Genomic DNA, 18,100 nt, shown 5'->3' with positions numbered 1-18,100 from the left:
ATTTTTTGAATAGATTATACATTCACAGAAGTCAAACATTTTAAAGATTTAGAAGGTTTATCAGGAAAAAAACCTGTAACTCTATATTCACTCCCTGCCCTTCGTTGTTTATGTGAGTAGGAGCCCACTATGTAAATTCTTCTGTACTCAGCTTTACTCTTTTTATACTACCTGGACTGTTGTTTCATTTTATCAAGTAAAACAAATCCTCATCTTCCCACCCCCGACCCCCAGCTGCAGAGTATTTCATCACAGCAACGCACAAATAATTTTTGTCAGTCCCCTCTTTCGACTGCTTCTAATCATTTGCCAATATATACACAATGCTATAAATGATCCCGTTCTGAATGTATTTGCATCACAAACCCCTTTGGTGGGCTGGTGAAGTCTATGAATTTTTCTCACCATGTTTTGGTGTATATATGATAAAATCTGTAGTTTCAAAGTACAGATGAGCAGAAATGCTCTTTGTAAATATTTGCAATGATCGTAATATGATGTAAAATGTCTGTGATTTTGTTGGTAACAAAGGCATACACCGCTTTCATAATGAAAGGAAATGATTAACTTCAGTTAGTTAAGAAACCTGCCTTTTCTATACATCATTTCCCAAATATTCAAGGATATTTAGAGGGTAAATTATGTGGAGTGTTTTGAGTTAGCAACTGCAAATACTCTTAGTATTGAACACATGCTGCCATATTGCCAGATAAACATCGTGATTCTGCCAGTGTGGCGTGAGACTATGTTACTGAGCATTCTAATCTTTTCAGTCTGAGAATGCTGGTAGGGGGTGTGGTGAAAGGGAAACTCTCTTACACTGCTGGTAGGAGTATAAATTGGTCTAGCCACTGTGGAAAAAAATTTGGAGAATTCTCAAAAATCTACAAATAGAGCTATCATGACCCAACAATCCCACTCCTTGTTATCTACCCAAAGGATAGAAGAATCCTTAATCAGAAAAGTGCTTGCACATTGATATTTATTGCAGCACTATTCACAATTGCTAAGACATGGAACCAAACCAAATGCTCATAAACAGATGAATGGATTGAAAAACTGTGGCACATATACTCTATGGAATACTGTTCAGGCATAAAAAAAACACCAAGACCCTGGCTTTTGAAAGGAAGTGGAAGAATATGGAAGATTTACTGCTGAGTGAAACAACCCAGGCTATAAAGGAGAACATTGTATGTCTCCATTTAATATACCAAGTGTCTTCACTCTATGACTGAAACTGATTGACTAAAGGATATAGAAACACAGTAAATGGATGCGAATACCAGATATAGTGTGTGTGAAAGAGTAGAGTCCGAGGAAGGACATTTAGAAGAAAAATAGAGAGGCAAAGCACTAATGGGACAAAGAAATGTGATATTATCTGTTGAAGATCATTCTATAGTTTTATCAACTGAACTAGGGAGAAATGTTCACATGTTGGAATATTCACTTTGTAAACTAAATACTGTGATTGAAAGTATAAAATAAAATAAAAAACAAAAAGAAAAAAAAAGATGTGGTGCCAGCCCATCTGCAGTGGTGTGCTCTGGTGGATGCTGCTCCTTGACTGGTTGAGGCCACATGGGTGGCCTGGATTTGATTCCAGCACACTTTCAAAGCCAGCCACAGTGGTGCATACCTGTGGTCCCAGCTACTTAGAAGCCTGAGGCAGAAGGATCATCACATAGCAAGACCCTGTCAAAAAAGGAGAAGGAAGCCAAGGGTGAGGATGAGCAGAAGGAGAAGTGCTGCCATTGTCTGTGTATTAATCCCCTTGATAGACCTTATTAGGTGTGGTTTTTCTTTTTTCTTTTTAAAGAGATTTTTGCCATAAGGGAATGTGTGTTCACCAGAGAAAGACAGACAATGAGCAGTAAAGTGAGAAATCACCCCTCAGGAGAGATGGCTACACTGCAATCCCTCTTCCTCCCTTCTCCTCTTGGGATCTTAGGCATGCACACCTGGCGTGAGTTTCAAGCTACCATGTCTGGGACTTGAATTGCAGTTGGCCATGTGGGAATCCAGAGACGTAGTCACTACACCATTTGATGGTCCCAAGGTGTTTTTAAGTGTTAGAGTTTACTTCTTAATTTTTTGAATAGATTATACATTCACAGAAGTCAAACATTTTAAAGATTTAGAAGGTTTATCAGGAAAAAAACCTGTAACTCTCCAGCCCCCAGTTCTCATCTCTGGAAACCATTATTACCAGTTGCTTAGGGATCTTCCAGACTATTTAAGGCCCATACATGCAAATAGACATTTGCATATATTCACTCCCTTCCCTTCGTTGTTTATGTGAGTAGGAGCCCACTATGTAAATTCTTCTGTACTCAGCTTTACTCTTTTTATACTACCTGGACTGTTGTTTCATTTTATCAAGTAAAACAAATCCTCATCTTCCCACCCCCGACCCCCAGCTGCAGAGTATTTCATCACAGCAACGCACAAATAATTTTTGTCAGTCCCCTCTTTCGACTGCTTCTAATCATTTGCCAATATATACACAATGCTATAAATGATCCCGTTCTGAATGTATTTGCATCACAAACCCCTTTGGTGGGCTGGTGAAGTCTATGAATTTTTCTCACCATGTTTTGGCGTATATATGATAAAATCTGTAGTTTCAAAGTACAGATGAGCAGAAATGCTCTTTGTAAATATTTGCAATGATCGTAATATGATGTAAAATGTCTGTGATTTTGTTGGTAACAAAGGCATACACCGCTTTCATAATGAAAGGAAATGATTAACTTCAGTTAGTTAAGAAACCTGCCTTTTCTATACATCATTTCCCAAATATTCAAGGATATTTAGAGGGTAAATTATGTGGAGTGTTTTGAGTTAGCAACTGCAAATACTCTTAGTATTGAACACATGCTGCCATATTGCCAGATAAACATCGTGATTCTGCCAGTGTGGCGTGAGACTATGTTACTGAGCATTCTAATCTTTTCAGTCTGAGAAGTGAAAGACAGTGTTTTGGCATAATGTTCATTTTGCATTTACCTTATTATAAGTACACGTGAGGATCTTCTCCTGTATTTAAGAGCCATTTTCTTCACCGTGTGTTCCTGCCTGTTGCTATTGGTTTGTTAGCAGATACCAGGAGACAGCGTCAAGGAGACTGCCATGTAAACAGCACCCCCTGGAGTTGGCAGCATGGAGGCCCCGCTGGTTGATCCCAATGAAGATTTAAATTGCTATTTTTTCTATTTTTACCTCAACCTTCCGTTTCTTTGACCATCCAAACAGATCAAAACTATATCTGGCATACAAAGTGCCCAGTTCTATTTCAGCAGCAATTCTCTCTAAGAATTTAGAAGAACTCACCACAAATTGTTAACTGTGGTTTTCTGTGGCAGGAAAAGTGGCATGGGAAAGATATGGACAGAATTTTTACTTGGACTTTTTAATATGTATATATCATTTATATGCAATAAGTAAAATGGAATAATGAATATACATAATGAAAATTCAGATAATACAGAGGGGTATACAGAGAATAGTAAAAGAATCCTTTATTCTACCTCGTCTCAAAATCATGGGTCACTCCTCCTTGAGCTTATACTGTGGTTTTGAAATATCTTTTTCTCCTAAAAACAACCAGGACTTCTAAGAGAAAGGATTGATTACAGGCCTGGGACAGGAAATGGCTGAGAGGAGCCCAGAACCTGGTAATACCACAGAGCAGGGAAGTTTCCAAAGATGACTTGGGCTGTGGCAAAAAGGCACAGGAACCACCTTGAAAAGGCTCCCACTGACTGAAGTCAAGGCCACCTGAGTGTCAGTAACAGCATGGCCTGGAATCCATATGAACTCATGAAACCCGTAATACTGAAGAAGGGGAAATTTTATCAGTCACACTTGGAAAATGATGGGGAGCCAGTTCATTATTTTGAAAAATCAAGGGAAAGAATCTAGCATTTGTCTTAACTTCCCTTATACAAACCGTGTCTCTGAGTTACTGAATAACAGACAAGGAGAAGATTCTCTTTATAAAATGTAGTCCAGCTAATAATTAAAGCAGAATGGTAAAATACACCATTTTGTAACTCCTAATGAATGATTATATCTGTGCGTTAGTCACTAACAGCTGTGAGCATTTCCAAATGGAAAGCAACTAGACTTTAGGTGCCTCCTAGTGAAAAAGCATAATCCATGTAAAAACCTGTCTTGCCAAAAAAACAAAAAGGAACCTGAATCTGCCAAAGACTCCAGATCCAACCACAGTTTGCAGGAAATACAGACAAGAATGTCTAACGGTGATACTCCTGGTTTCCAGACTGTGGAAAACTATAACTTTCTTAGACAAAACAAACAAACAAACAAACAAACAAACAAACAAACAAAAAAAACCCTGAAAGAGAAGGGGACAAAAAAGTGGAGGAGAACCTTCAGAAATGTATTAACCAATCATAAATGTAGACCTTAGGGACCAGTAGGTGGCATAATAGTCAGGGTGCTGGACTCCCACATGGGTGCCTGTGGTTCAAATCCCAGACCTGGAAGCTTGCTTTCTCACTTTAACTCTCTCTTTCTCTCTTTGTCTCTCCCTAGTGAGTTCATATGCCCTATAGTGAATTTTTAAAAATGAGGGAACCAGCAGTTAGCGTAATGGCTATGTCGCTGGTCTCCCACGTAGTTGACCGCAGTTCGCATCCCGGACCCGGTGGCTTAAAACTCACACTGGGCGCGTGTGCGTATGTGCCCAAGATCCTGAGAGGAGAATGGAGGAGAAGGGATTGCGGCGTGACCATCCCTCCTGGGGGGGTGATTTCTCGCTTTCTGTCTCTCTGTCTTTCTCTGTCTGTCTGGCGAGCGCACGCACCCTATAGCGAAAATCTCTCCAAAAAAAAACCCAAAAACAAACAAACAAAAAACAAACAAAAAGACTAAAAAATTAAATACATAATTCTTTTATAAAGTGTAGATGTTATTTGGGTCTTGATTCAAATGTATATGTATATAAACAAAGCGAAAAACCTTTCATAACATTGCCAAGACAACCAGAAATTTGAATACCAAAAGGCTATTGATGATATTAAGAAAGTATTATTACTAATGTATAATAGTTCACATAATGCTATAAGGTTATTTATTTATTTCTTTTCTGAGAGATTTTTTGCTATAGAGTGTGCTCACCAGAGAGACAGAGACAGACAGAGATAAATCACCCTCAAGGGGGATGGCCACGCCACATTCCCTCCTCCTCCATGTACCCAGCGTGAGTTTTAAGCCACTGGGTCCTAAGTCTAACCGAGTTAGATTGCATGGGAGTTGAGCAACGTAACCATTACACCATCTGTTGGTCCCAAATTCATATTTCTTTATTTTATTTATTATTATTATTTACTTTGAACAGAGAGAGACAGAGAGAATGTGAGGAAGTAAGCCATCAGATACAGGACTTGAACTACAATTGGCCATGTAGGAATCCAGAGCTTTAACCACCATGCCACCGGTCAGTCCCTAAAATTCTTATTTCTTGGCTAGCCATAGTGGCACAGTGGCAATGCCACACTTCATGATGCTGAAGCCATATTGGAAGGGAGGGTCCCAGGTTTATATCCTGAGGTTTCTAGGTCTCCCTGTCCATGGCAGGTACACACATGCTTGTGTGTAATCCTTTCTGGCAGAAGCTGGGGGTGCATCTGGACTTTGAGGTATGAGGACTTCGTTTGGGGTGCTTGTCTCTCTCTCTCTCTTTCAGAAATAAATAATTAATTGCTTTCTTATGGACCAGCTATGATCCTGTTTACAGCCATGGGAAGGAACAGCATGTAGACAGCTTCAGGAGATTGGTTGATGGGTCTGGAGGAGGCATGTACTACAGATGGGCTTTCCTGGGAAGCAGATTCTAGGTGGAAATGAACTGATGGGGGTTGGCTAGGGAGTGTCCCGGGATGAGCCCCTATTCAGTGAGGGAGTGAGAGAAGCAGGCTGGACAGCAGGAGTCGAGCTGTGATGCAGTTACGGTGGTGGCCTCAGCCCATCTTACAGGGCACGCTGCAGCTGGAGTGGCCTTTGAGTTGTCCCATTTGTGTGTTCCTCCCCATCAAGCATTAGAAGTGGGTTCCCCTCAGGGATGGGTCATAACTTGGGCTGCGGGCAGTCCCTCTCTGAGTCTCAGCTCTAGATGGCTAACACTTCCAGCATCCTCTCAGCAGACGGGGAAGCAAGGCCTCAGGCTGGAAGGTGACCACAGCACGTCATTGCACCAGCTTTACTGCATACCAAGCCAAAGGTTATTGCTCCTAGGTAAACAACACGTAAGAATTAGTCACAAAGGGCGAGTTTTTACCTCAAATTCCTAACGACACACCAAACCTCTATAAAGTGATAAAAGATTAAGTATCATTTATGCTCTTTATGTGTATGAGACACTGACAGTGAGTGTCCTATATGTCAAGGGTCCCCAAGTCCCTGGAGTTCCCAAATGAGTGAAAGAGCTCTCTGAATTATTTCTAGTCCAATTTTAAAGGTAAAACCTAACATGAAAATGTTTTATATTATCTTTTTTCTTTTTTGGAGAGGTTTTTGCTATAGGACACGTGTGCTTGCCAGAAAGACAGAGAGAGAGAGAGACAAAAAGGGAGAAATCACCCCCCAGGGGGGATGGCCACATCGTAATCCCTTCTCCTCCATTCTCCTCTCAGGATCTTGGGCACGCACACACACATGCCTGGCGTGAGTTTAAGCCACTGGGTTCCGGGACTTGAACCATGGTCAACTACATGATAGTTCAGCAACATAGCCATTACACCAACTGCTGGTCCCTATTTTATCTTTTTATTTTGAAATAATTTCAAACTTAACTGAAAAGTTGTAAGCTTCCTATACATCCTTTAGCCAGATTCACAAATTATTCATATCTTGCCATATTCACTTTTCATTTTTCACTCATTTGCTATATAACCATGATTTAATTATCAAAATCAGGAAATTCAACCTTTACACAGTGTTATTATCTAACCCATATTCCTAGTATTGTCTCAATAATGTTCTTAATAGCAAGTTTCCCCCCGGTCCAGGGTTCAACCCAAGATCATGTCACTTCAGTGTATAGAAGATATCCCTGCAAAATGTCCCATATGTAATTCTGGAGGGAAAAAAATATGCTTTACACTTGGTTATGTGTTTTTCTTGATTAAAAAAAAAAAAGAAGAAGAAGAAAGAAACTCACACAGGCCTGATGTCAAACCTAGATGGGACGCTGATGCGTGAAAACATCAAGTCATCACAGAAGACACCAGGACCAATTGAAAAGACCGCAGGGAATGGAGGAGGAGGAGGTCAAGCAGGATGAGGGCTTGCCATCATCCTTCTCCCTTGGTGTTCTTGTGAGGGGGAGTGAGAGCTGTCAGAGTCGATCTGCAGTAGGCGATGCGAGGGCTCCGTCTCCTTGGGATTCCATGCCAAGCTTGCATGCAGTAATACCTTCTTGCCAACCATCCCAAATCCCTGAGCTCATTACTCTTGGGCAGGCTATTTTGAAGGGTCTTATCAAAGAAGTTTATGGTTCCTGCTGGGTAAGGAATACATGCATGGTAAATATTCCAGATAATTTTTATGTTCCTTTTTTTTTTTTTTTTTGCTAGAGGATACATGCACTCATGAGAGACAGAGAAAGAGAGAGAAAGTGAAAAGGCAGCCCCAGGAGGGATGACCACACTGCAATCCTTTCTTGTCCATTCTCTTCTTGGGATTTTGGGCACACATGAACATGCAGCTGGCCTGTTTTTTTAAGACACTGGGTCTGGAACTCGAACAGCACCGAGAGCCTGGAAGGATCCAGCTGCTTTAACCACTGTGCCACTAACTGGCTCATGTTTCCTATTTTTATGTCTCAGTTCATTTGCAATCTTGCTTAAATTTTCCTCATCTTCCAGGTCTGAAAAAGGAATTTCCAAATCATGGTGAAAGCATTATTGAAAACTCATCTCCCTGTGGAATCTTCTAGTCATTTGAAACAGGCCAGGGTAACGGTTTAACCTGAACGTGGAATGGATTTCCCATTAGAGTTGCCATAGTAGGAGATTGTGTTTTCGTAACCAGACACAATGAAGGGAGTCGTCATGAGGTGATTCAGCTGGTTAGAATTAGACTCCCTTTGGGGGGAGGAAACCTGAGGCATGGTGTTTACACTAGACGCTAGGGTAGTGCTTGTTCTCACTTCAGCTCTCCCATATCAATGCCAGGCAGAGACTGTGAAAAGGGATGGGAAGGAGGGTCAACCATCTACCTTGGCCAGGATCGAGCCTTGTAGACATTCAAGTCTGCCACATTTCCTTGGTCTGTCTCTAACAAACATACAAACACACATAAACTCCAAGTCTCAACTGCCGTAAGGTCATTCTTGGTAAAATTCCCTAGGGCAAAATCAACAGTAACCTGAGTTTTCGCTCATGCAGTATCAGTGGGAAATTTGCCATGTTGGAGTTAAACAGCCACGAAAACCAGTTTGACTGAGAGTGGAGAGACTAAGGTCTATGTGCAATCTTAACTCACCAACTTGGAATGATTACTCGGAGATTGCTCACCTTGCCTTATCCCGATCCTCCAATCTAAGCCTCCGAGAGTGTTGAAGTCATAGAAATGACTAACGAATGTACAGTAGGAAAGTTTTTATCCAGAATGAAAAAAAAAAAAAAAAAAAAAAAAAAAAGGAAGAGAGTCCTCACTAGGAATCCCTAGAAAGTAGTGTTGAAAAATGAGCTCTGAGCCAGCCACTTTCACTTCTCATGCTGTGGCACCTCAATTCCCAGCTGATAGAAGCCCCACTTTAAATGGCACGAAAGCCAAAAAATTCAGCAAAAAAGACAAGCAAGCATATTTTTATGTCAGGTCAAAAAAAAAGAAAAAACAGGTGGGAACATCCTTTTTGCAAGTCAGAGGAGGGCAAAACAAGTGAAAATATGTTTCATTATTTTTCTTCTATTCAGAATCTAGATAAAATTACTATTGTAAACATTTGATTGTGCACGTTTCTCGTTTGTTGACAGTTCTGTTGTATTTTGCCACAATAAGGCCAAGTTTCTCGCACAGGGCTGCACCCTTGCACTGTGCTATTGCCAGAGTTCTGCCGACAGTTCAGCCCGCATGAGTGGAATGTCTTCTTATTTGAAAAACAGTAGGTTAACCTAAATCAGTTCTCTCAGTAAAGTAGGACCCAGGGCCAGCCAGATGACATGGTGGTTGGAATTACTGCATTCTGCCTGGCCAACTGAGGGTTGGGGTATCCAACCCGGGAACTTGAAAGAGACCGTAGGCAAGTGTGTATGTGCGCCAGGGACCCAAGAGGAGAATGGAGGAGAAAAGATTGCTGTGTGGTCATCCCACTGGGGGGTGCTTTCTCTCTTGCTCACTCACTCTCTCCGGTGAGTGCACATGCCCTGTAGTAATTTCCTTTTTTTTTTTTTTTTTTTTTTTTTAAGCAGGACTCAGGTGGGCCAACTCTGTGACCTGGTGGTTAAGACAGCTGGATCCCACATGATCTACCATGCAGTTCAATTCCAGGACTCAGTGGCTCGAAAAACATGCTGGGCATGTGTGTGTGTGTGTGTACCCCAAATCCCTAATGTAGGGAGAAATGGAAGAGAAGGGATTGCAGCTGACCAGGCCCTACTGGGGGGTGTGCTTTCTCTTTTCCATCTCTCTCTGTCTCAGGCAAGCACACATACCCTCTAGAAAAAAAATAGTACCCAAGTGATTAATGTCTTGAAATTATGCTATTCAGAAATGCTAAAGAAGAAGAGCCTCAATCCGGTCAACGTTTCCCACTGGAGAGGGCGTTGTGAGGCAGTAAAGATAAGCTGAATGCGTGAAGGAAGGTAGAGTGTATGGCTCCTGAGTCAGGGAATCTGAGTAAGAGGAACAAGACCATCCCACTCACTAGCCTTGTGACTTTGGTCCCCATGAGCCGTGGTTTCCTCACCTGTAACAGCCTTCCCTGGGGGACTGTGAAGTCTACTGACAGCAGGGGAGTGATTGGCACGTGCGTACAATTTAATTGTTCCTCTCCTGCTCCACTCCCTCTTCCTCTAAATACACAGATACTAAGTATGTATTTCCCTAGACAGTTTTTCCCGTCCTTCCCACAGGCAGCGATGATCTAGAAGTGAGTCAGCAGGGAGAGACGGCCCACTTTTCTCAGGCAGGTCCATCTCCCACAGTTCGAGGGAGGAGTGGGGAGTTGGGGGGCTGCTTCCCTCCTCACTAGAGAAACCCTGATTGTCCAGATTAAAAATGCACAAATAGGGAATCAGCAGTTAGCATAATGGCTATGTCGCTGGACTCCCATGAAGTCGACCGCGGTTCGCGTCCTGGACCCGGTGGTTTAAAAACTCACGCCGGGCACGTGTGCGTGCGTGCCCAAGATCCCGAGAGGAGAATGGAAGAGAAGGGATTGTGGCGTGACCATCCCCCCTGGGGGTGATTTCTCGCTTTCTGTCTCTATGTCTCTCTCTGTCTGTCTGGTGAAAGCACGTGCCCTACAGTGAAAAAAACCTCTCCAAAAGAAAAAAAAAAGAAAAAAAATGCACAAATAGATTAATTCATTCATTTTATTATTTTAAAGTTTGTTCTAGTTTAACTTTTGGATTTTCTTTTCTTTTCTTTTTTTTGGAGACGTTTTTGCTATAGGGCACATGCACTCGCCAGAAAGAGAGAGACAGAGAGACAGAAAGCGAGAAATCACCCCCCCCCAGGGGGATGACCACGCTGCCATCGCTTCTCCTTCATTGTCCTCTCAGGATCTTGACCACATATGCACATGCACCTGGCATAAGTTTAAGCCACTGGGTACGGGACTTGAACCATGGTTGGCTACATGGGAGTCCAGTGACATAGCCATTACGCCAACTGCTGGTCCCAGGTTTTCTTCTGAACAAAAATGAACTCCTCTGGACTTTGCTAGCCTCATTTATAAAACTGGAAAGTCAGATCATCTATTTCAGTAGACTTCAACTCTGACTGTGCACTAGAATCATTTGGAGGATCCTGGATCCACATTCAGAAACTGATTCCCCTTGAGCTGAATCAGCATGTGTAGTTTTAGAAAACTGTAATTCTCTGTTGAACGAGAGTCTTTGAAGCCCTCCACATCTCACCTGCCAGGCGCTATCAAAAACTCAAGCAAATGATTCTCAAATCAGAAAACAAGAGTCCTTCAAGTATCTGTGCACTAGTTGTCTTCTGGACGCCCTCAGCTCTTCCACCCAGTGGGACATCAGATCGGCCCCAGGAGGGGAGACCCAGTCCACACCTTGAGCTTCAAGATGTGGAGCAGGCCTCCTCCCAAGCGGTGTCTTGTCTAAAAATGGCAGCTGAGGCCCTGGCTTGATAAGTCACATGACAAGACGCTACTGTGAGAAGTTGAACCAAAACTACCCGATAGGATGGGGGAATCAAGGAGTAAGGGTATGAGGGTAAAGATGAACTCTGGTTTAATCTTGGGCTAAGATGCTTTTAAAAAAAATTTAATATGCCCAAGGATGTGTGCACTTGTTGAAGACAGACAGGGAGAAGAGAGAGAGAGAAAGAGGAAAGTGAGAAATCCTCCCCCCACCTGCTCCATGGCATAGTTATGCCACAATTCTTTCTCCTCCATTTCTCCCTTCTTCCTGGATATTGAGCATGCACACACACACACACACACACACACACACACACACATGCCTTGCATGTTTCTTAAGCCACTGTGTCTGGGATTCAAACTGTGCAGTGGACCATGTAGGAGTCAGCCACCTTAATCACTATGCCATGGGCTGGCCCAATTTTTAACCCAAGAATAAGTTGACCTACAGCCTAAAGTGAGGGGGAAGGCCAAGAGGTTGTGCAGAAGATGACTGAACATTGCACCTTCCCTCTATGTCCCTTACTGTGGTTAGTTTCAGACAAAGGAAGCAATTGGAGTCCCAGCCACATTCCACACAACTCTTAATCACGTGCCTACTCCTCCATGTACATGGTTGTAGAGATGGCTCCTGATGGCCATGTTTCTGCAGGTTGCACAGGTGTGGGTCCTTATCCCAGTGCCATCAAAAGCAGCTCCTTCCAGGACCAGCAGTTAGCATAATGGCTATGTTGCTGGGCTTCCATGTAGTCAACTGCGGTTCGCGTCCTGGACCCGGTGGCTTAAAACTCACACCGGGCGCGTGTGCGTGCGTGCCCAAGATCCCGAGAGGAGAATGCAGGAGAAGGGATTGCGGCGTGGCCATCCCCCCTGGGGGGTGATTTCTCACTTTCTGTCTCTCTCTCTGTCTGTCTGGCGAGTGCACGTGCCCTATAGAGAAAACAAACAAATAAACAAAAAGCAGCTCCTTCCCTCAGAATCTGGGCTTGAAATGAATCTCTTGAACTAAAAAAGTTTAAACTTGAAATCACCAAGAGCCATATTCTTTTGTATGAACTGAGCAGAGAAAACACTAAGCAGTGTCTGCAGAAGAAGAATAAAGCTTTGGGTAGTAAGAGACAAAGATAGGAGATGGAGAGTTAGCAGCTCATCTGGATTTCCTGTGGAATTTTGTTCCCCTTGTCCCTGAGTCCCATCATCCCATGTGCCCCTCCACCTTTGGAGTTCATAATTACGCCCTTCTGTTTAGGCAGCTGAGCTGGCTTCTACTGCCAACAGTCAAAAGGATGTAGTGAACCCGAGTATCTTCCTGCATCCGAATCATTGTCTTCGTCACGTCCACCTGAGTAAGAAACCAGAGCCTTTCAACAAGGAAGAGGACATACATGTAGAATAATACAACTAGGAAGAAAGAGATCTGAATTAGAATCTTCCTACAATCCCACAACTTCATAGACTCACAAACTATTGATGTTGGTTCTTTTTTTTTTTTTGGAGAGGTTTTCTGCTACAGGGCATGCACGCTTGTGAGAGAGACAGAGACAGAAAGTGAGAAATCATCCCCCAGGGGGGATGGCCATGCCGCAATCCCTTCTCCATTCTCCTCTTGGGATCTTGGGCACGCACGCACATGCACCCAGCGTGAGTTTAAGTCACCGGGTCTGGGACTCGAACTATGGTCAACTACATGGGAGTTCAGCGACATAGCCATTGTACCAACTGCTGGTCCCTGATGTTAATTCTTAAAGGTAACCCAGTTTCACTGCCAATTAGATGACCACAGGAAGAGTTCTTAACCCCTGTGAGCTTAACTATAAAATGCTTATAATGATTCCATGGGAGAGTGGGAATTGGGCCATTCATTCTACGGAGGTTTCTTAAAACATGAAAACCTATGCTAATCCACTGAACATTACCCAAAGGAGTTTTCCTGGAATTGTTCTCAAAGCCACATTCTGTCCACGGATGGTTAGGAGAGCTAAGCATAAGCATATACCAGCTGTTTATGTGAATGATGGGTAAAATGGGAAATTGTTTCAAATTAAGTATAATAAATGTTCACTTTGCCTAATTTCTTAGACATTTTGACTTTGCTTAAAATGAAATAACTTTAAAACTCAACGAATGCAACTTCCTGATTCATCTGAACAAAATTTGGCAAAGATCTATTGAGCAACGACTCGCTGTGGTACTTGATGTGCTAACACCGAGGAAAATAGAAGGGCCCTGCTCTCTGGGACTTCAGCACCTCATATTCGGTGCTGCTATGTGGGCGTGTTGAGGTCAGGGGCCAAGCGGGAGTCATGAGCCGGTCTGGGGGTGGAGGCAGACAGGAAAGTGACAGAAGGTATTATGGCAGAGTGACGAGTTCTGCTAGGAGATGAAGCTGAAGTGGGGTGAACTGGGGCAGAAACTAGTTTTTCTAGCTTTTCTGTCCAGAGACAGCATATTCAACACATGGGCTGAGAACCAGTGCCCAGTGTTGGGTTGTGCAGTTCTGTGATGCAGTAAAAATTGCTTTATTTCCAAAGCTATGCTTGGATTCAGGGTGATTTCAGAGGGGCCGAAGGAGTTCGAAGTGACTTCTTGCTTTAACTGTGGGAACTCTGATATTTTCAAATCAGTTAGGAAAGTTAACAAAAGAATCCCATATATATTGGAGTCATGGAATCCCAGAAAGGTAACTGCCATGACTCGTTAGATGGAGTAGAGGCGTCTTGCCTGAGAGAATGAGCTGATGAAGATAGGAAGCAATCACAGCACGGGAGTGATCGCAAGTCCCAGACGCTCCCAGCTTTATACACATTGACTCACCTCTGCGTATCACAGCCCTGTGGAGTAGCTTCTATCATTACTCTGTCTCCGAGAGGCCTTCTCAGGAAGGTCTCCTCCTCCCACACCTTTTCTCCTTTTCTGCATTTATCACCATCTAACACACTCTGCACTTTACTTATTCTTTTTTATGTATCTCTCTCTTTCAACAGAATGGACACTCCTTAAGGACAGGAATGTTTTTGCTTTGGTTTGGTTTACTGTACTAAGTCTCTGGCACTTAGGAGACAAAGTAGGGGCTCAATAAACATTGGCGAGTGAATGAACGATAGAAACTGACATAGAGAATAGTTAATAACTTGCCCTAAGTCAAATAGCCTTGCAGTGGTAGATTCTGGAAGCAATGGTGTGACGAATCGCGGTGAGGGCATTTTGATGAGAACCTGGGACTCAGAGATACGTAACAGAATTGAGGGTGGAAGGACTAGAGTACCATCTCAGTAGAAGAGACTAAGAACTATTGATTCATGTATTTATTTGCAAACTATCCAACGATGTTTACTGAGTACCGATTATGCACCAGATATTATTCCAGGCACTGGGAAAACAATGGTGGGGAAGGCAGAAAGGTCCTTGCACTCAGTAGGGAAGGGCAGGAGAGACAGACAATAGAAAAAGGAACACGTGGAGACCAGCAGTTAGCATAGTGACTATGTCGCTGGACTCCCATGTAGTTGACCATGGTTTGAATCCTGGACCCAGTGGCTTAAACTCATGCCGGGCGTGTGTGTGTGTGCGTGCCCAAGATCCTGAGAGGAGAATGGAGGAGAAGGGATTGCGGCATGGCCATCCCCCCACGGAGAGATTTCTCGCTTTTTGTCTCTCTGTCTCTCTCTGTCTGTCTGGTGAGCGCGCATGCCCGATAGCAAAAACCTCTACAAAAAAAAAAAAAAAAAGAAAGAAAGAAAGAAAGAAAAAGGAACACATGAACACACGCAGAATAAGTTCAGGGGATGATCGGTTCGGTTCGGGTACTAGAATAGAGTGATGTGATGGAGAGTAACTGGAGGAGGTAGCATCGCTAGATAGGTCTTCAGAGGGGGCCTCTGGAGCAGGTGATGGGTGAGCAGACATGCGGCGTAGGGTCCTGGGAGAAGATAACACCTAGAAGGGAAAGAAAGACTGTGAGGTAGAGGTGGGGTAAGGCCAGGGCAGGGCTTGGGGAATAGACTGAGACCCCAAAAGCGTCAGTGAGGATGGCAGCCCTGCACAGGAAAGAGAACCAGGAGAAAGGCCAGGATCATCTCTTGGACAATCTCTGGGCAGGGCCACAGCCAAGTGGCTAAAGAAATTGTTCAAAAAAGCACATCTAGTCTGAAACCAGGAGCCCAAACCAGAAAAGCACTGCTTCTGTAGGGGTTAGGTGATCTTTTGAGGGACAGAAGCAGCAGATGCTATAGCACATGGCAGGAATGACGGCCATTTCTTCTACTACAAGAGAAATCCATCAGTTCAAGTCCAAAAGTGCCTTACACTGAACCTTAAAACTGCAGTGTGGGGGCCAGCAAGTGGTGTGATGGTTAAAGCATTAGACTCTCACATGGCCCACCATGGTTCGAGCCCTGGACCCAGTGGCTTGAGAATCACACTGGCGCATGTGCATGCATGGCCAAAATCCCGAGAGGAGAATGGAAGAGAAGGGACTGTGGTGTGGCCATCCCCCCCGTCAGGAGGTGATTTCTCATTTTCCCTCTATCTGTGCTCTTCGATGAGCACATGTCCTATGACAAAAACCTCAAAACCAAACTGCAATGCGTTCCCCATAATTTGCATACCTACTGTGTGTTAGCTAGAACTAAGTGACTTCAGAGAACATCTCATACTCAGGGCTGTCCACCAGTCCAAACCTAAAAGTCCTATTTAGAGTGTTTGCAAAAAATGCAGACTAGAAATGACCGTTCATTATGTTGAAGGTGGACTCCAAATTCACATGGATGATGCAAGTGGTCCCCAGACAGGCCACGTCGTGAGAAATGTGGAGGAGGATCCACTAATGGAGTGCAGGGAGTCTGCACCTCTAGAAATAGAAGGAAAAAGATTGATGTTCACATATTTCCTTTTCTGGGGAGAGGGCCTGTATCATTAAAATGTTCTCAAAACTTGTTAAGCATCACTGATCTGGGCCTGTCCCTTGTCCTACTGACCAGGATACAGAGTGCAAGACTGAGTCCACAGCTGGAAACCACAGAATGGGGGCTCACTCCAGACTTGCTCTTTCTAAGTGCTTCATGTTCTTCTCTCTGTCCTGCTGACTATGGGGAGCAGGGAGAGAAGATGGAAGGGGTTTAAGCGCTTGGGGACAAAGCCATCAGGGGTCATTTGCCCCAATTCTGGCTCCAGTGGAATAGATCAGTAGAGTGAAGGATTAGAGTGATGAGTTTTCAGCGAAGGACCCAGGACTCACTTGTTTGGCTACCCCAGGCCCTGCCACCTGTGGAAGTCGGCCTTTAAGCAGGCCTCACAGTCAGGTAGAGGGCACGTGAGCACAGGGTAGTGATGGAGTGATGCTCCCCTGGTGACTTGCCTGACTGTACCTGTGCAGGTGGGCTCCTGGTCTGCATGCTGTTGTCCACTGATTCATTGCCTGGGGCTATGTGAGACCATGGCTCACCCTCCGTCAGTGTGCTCAGACACTTCCTCTTGGGCTCTCCTCCCATATCACTAAGCCCAGCAGACCTCCTTAAACTGGCCTTGAGTTTTGGGCCAAATCATTCGGATTCTGGCTCTGGATCACCAGCCTTTCTCGCCGTTCTCTTCAGAACTAACAACTCCCGACCTGGCCTTCTTCCTCTTTTCTGTACTCTTCCTCCTGTCCTAGAGATGGGCCACCTGGCCACATAATCCCTCTGCCCCTCCTGGATCCAGTTGGCCGGTGCAACCTGCTATTCAAGGGCTAAATTGATTCAGTGTCCAGCCCTCCTGCAAGGTCACCACGCTAGACAGTCTAACACCCCTTCTAATTGGTAGACCACCTGTCCACCTCTGTGCCCCAATCAGATGGTCTGACTCTTCTAGTCGCTCTCAACCCAGTTTCCTAATGCTTTACCATGTCCCTCTCTCCCTTCCTCTTCCCCTCCCCTCCACTTTCCTTCTCCTCTCTCTCCCCTTCCCATACACCCTTCTGCTCACCCTCCTCCCCTCCCTCTTATTTTTTCCTTCCTTCTCTTCCTCCTCATCTTCCTCCTTGTATCCTTGCCCCATGCTCCAGACTTTCCCCGGCTCTTCCTGGCATTGCTTTGCCTGACGGTATTCAGGATCCAAAAAAACCTCCCAGCCTTTTGTTGACTGATGCTACCTTTGTTGTGGCGCAGGTGTGTCTTGGAGGCAGTTGTCCAGGCAGTTGTCCACCGGGTCCTGCAGAACCTGCCTGGGCAGAGGAAAAAAGCTGCTCTGGAACTTTCCCAATATCCTCCTCAAATCTGTGACTGATAGCTTTGCCTTTAACAGCCAAGGAAACGAACTAGAGCTCAGGATATTTGCCCCAGGTCGCAAAGGAAATGAGAGGCGAGGGAGAAGTGAGCACAGCCCTCAGGCTGGCCGCTACCTGAGACAGCTGCACAGCTGCACAGCGCGGGGCACAGCCACTGTCTCGCACAGCCTGGATCATGACACTGGACACTGGCAGTTACTGGAAAGTTGTGTTAGACTGTCCTGTCGATTCTTCATCCTGGAAAGGAGCTACACAGTGGATTCCTTGTTGAGGATTAATCATGTTCTCTGTGGCCTGTGACTGAGGCTGTTTCTCACGTCCTGCCCCTGGTTTCGCTTGTTCCAAGGCTTTCATCTGGAGGGCGGGATGTTCTCCTTACCTCCTCCCCTCCCTCCCCAACCACACTCAGGACCAATGAAAGCAAAGTACCTCATCCACCCGGTGACTAAGGACTGGCAGTATTTAAGAGGTAGCAGGAA

This window comes from Tupaia chinensis, unplaced genomic scaffold (assembly GCF_000334495.1).
Source record: "Tupaia chinensis unplaced genomic scaffold, TupChi_1.0 Scaffold000272_1, whole genome shotgun sequence".
NCBI classification, from domain to species: Eukaryota; Metazoa; Chordata; class Mammalia; order Scandentia; family Tupaiidae; genus Tupaia; species Tupaia belangeri.
Note: the sequence above shows the minus strand (reverse complement) of the source record.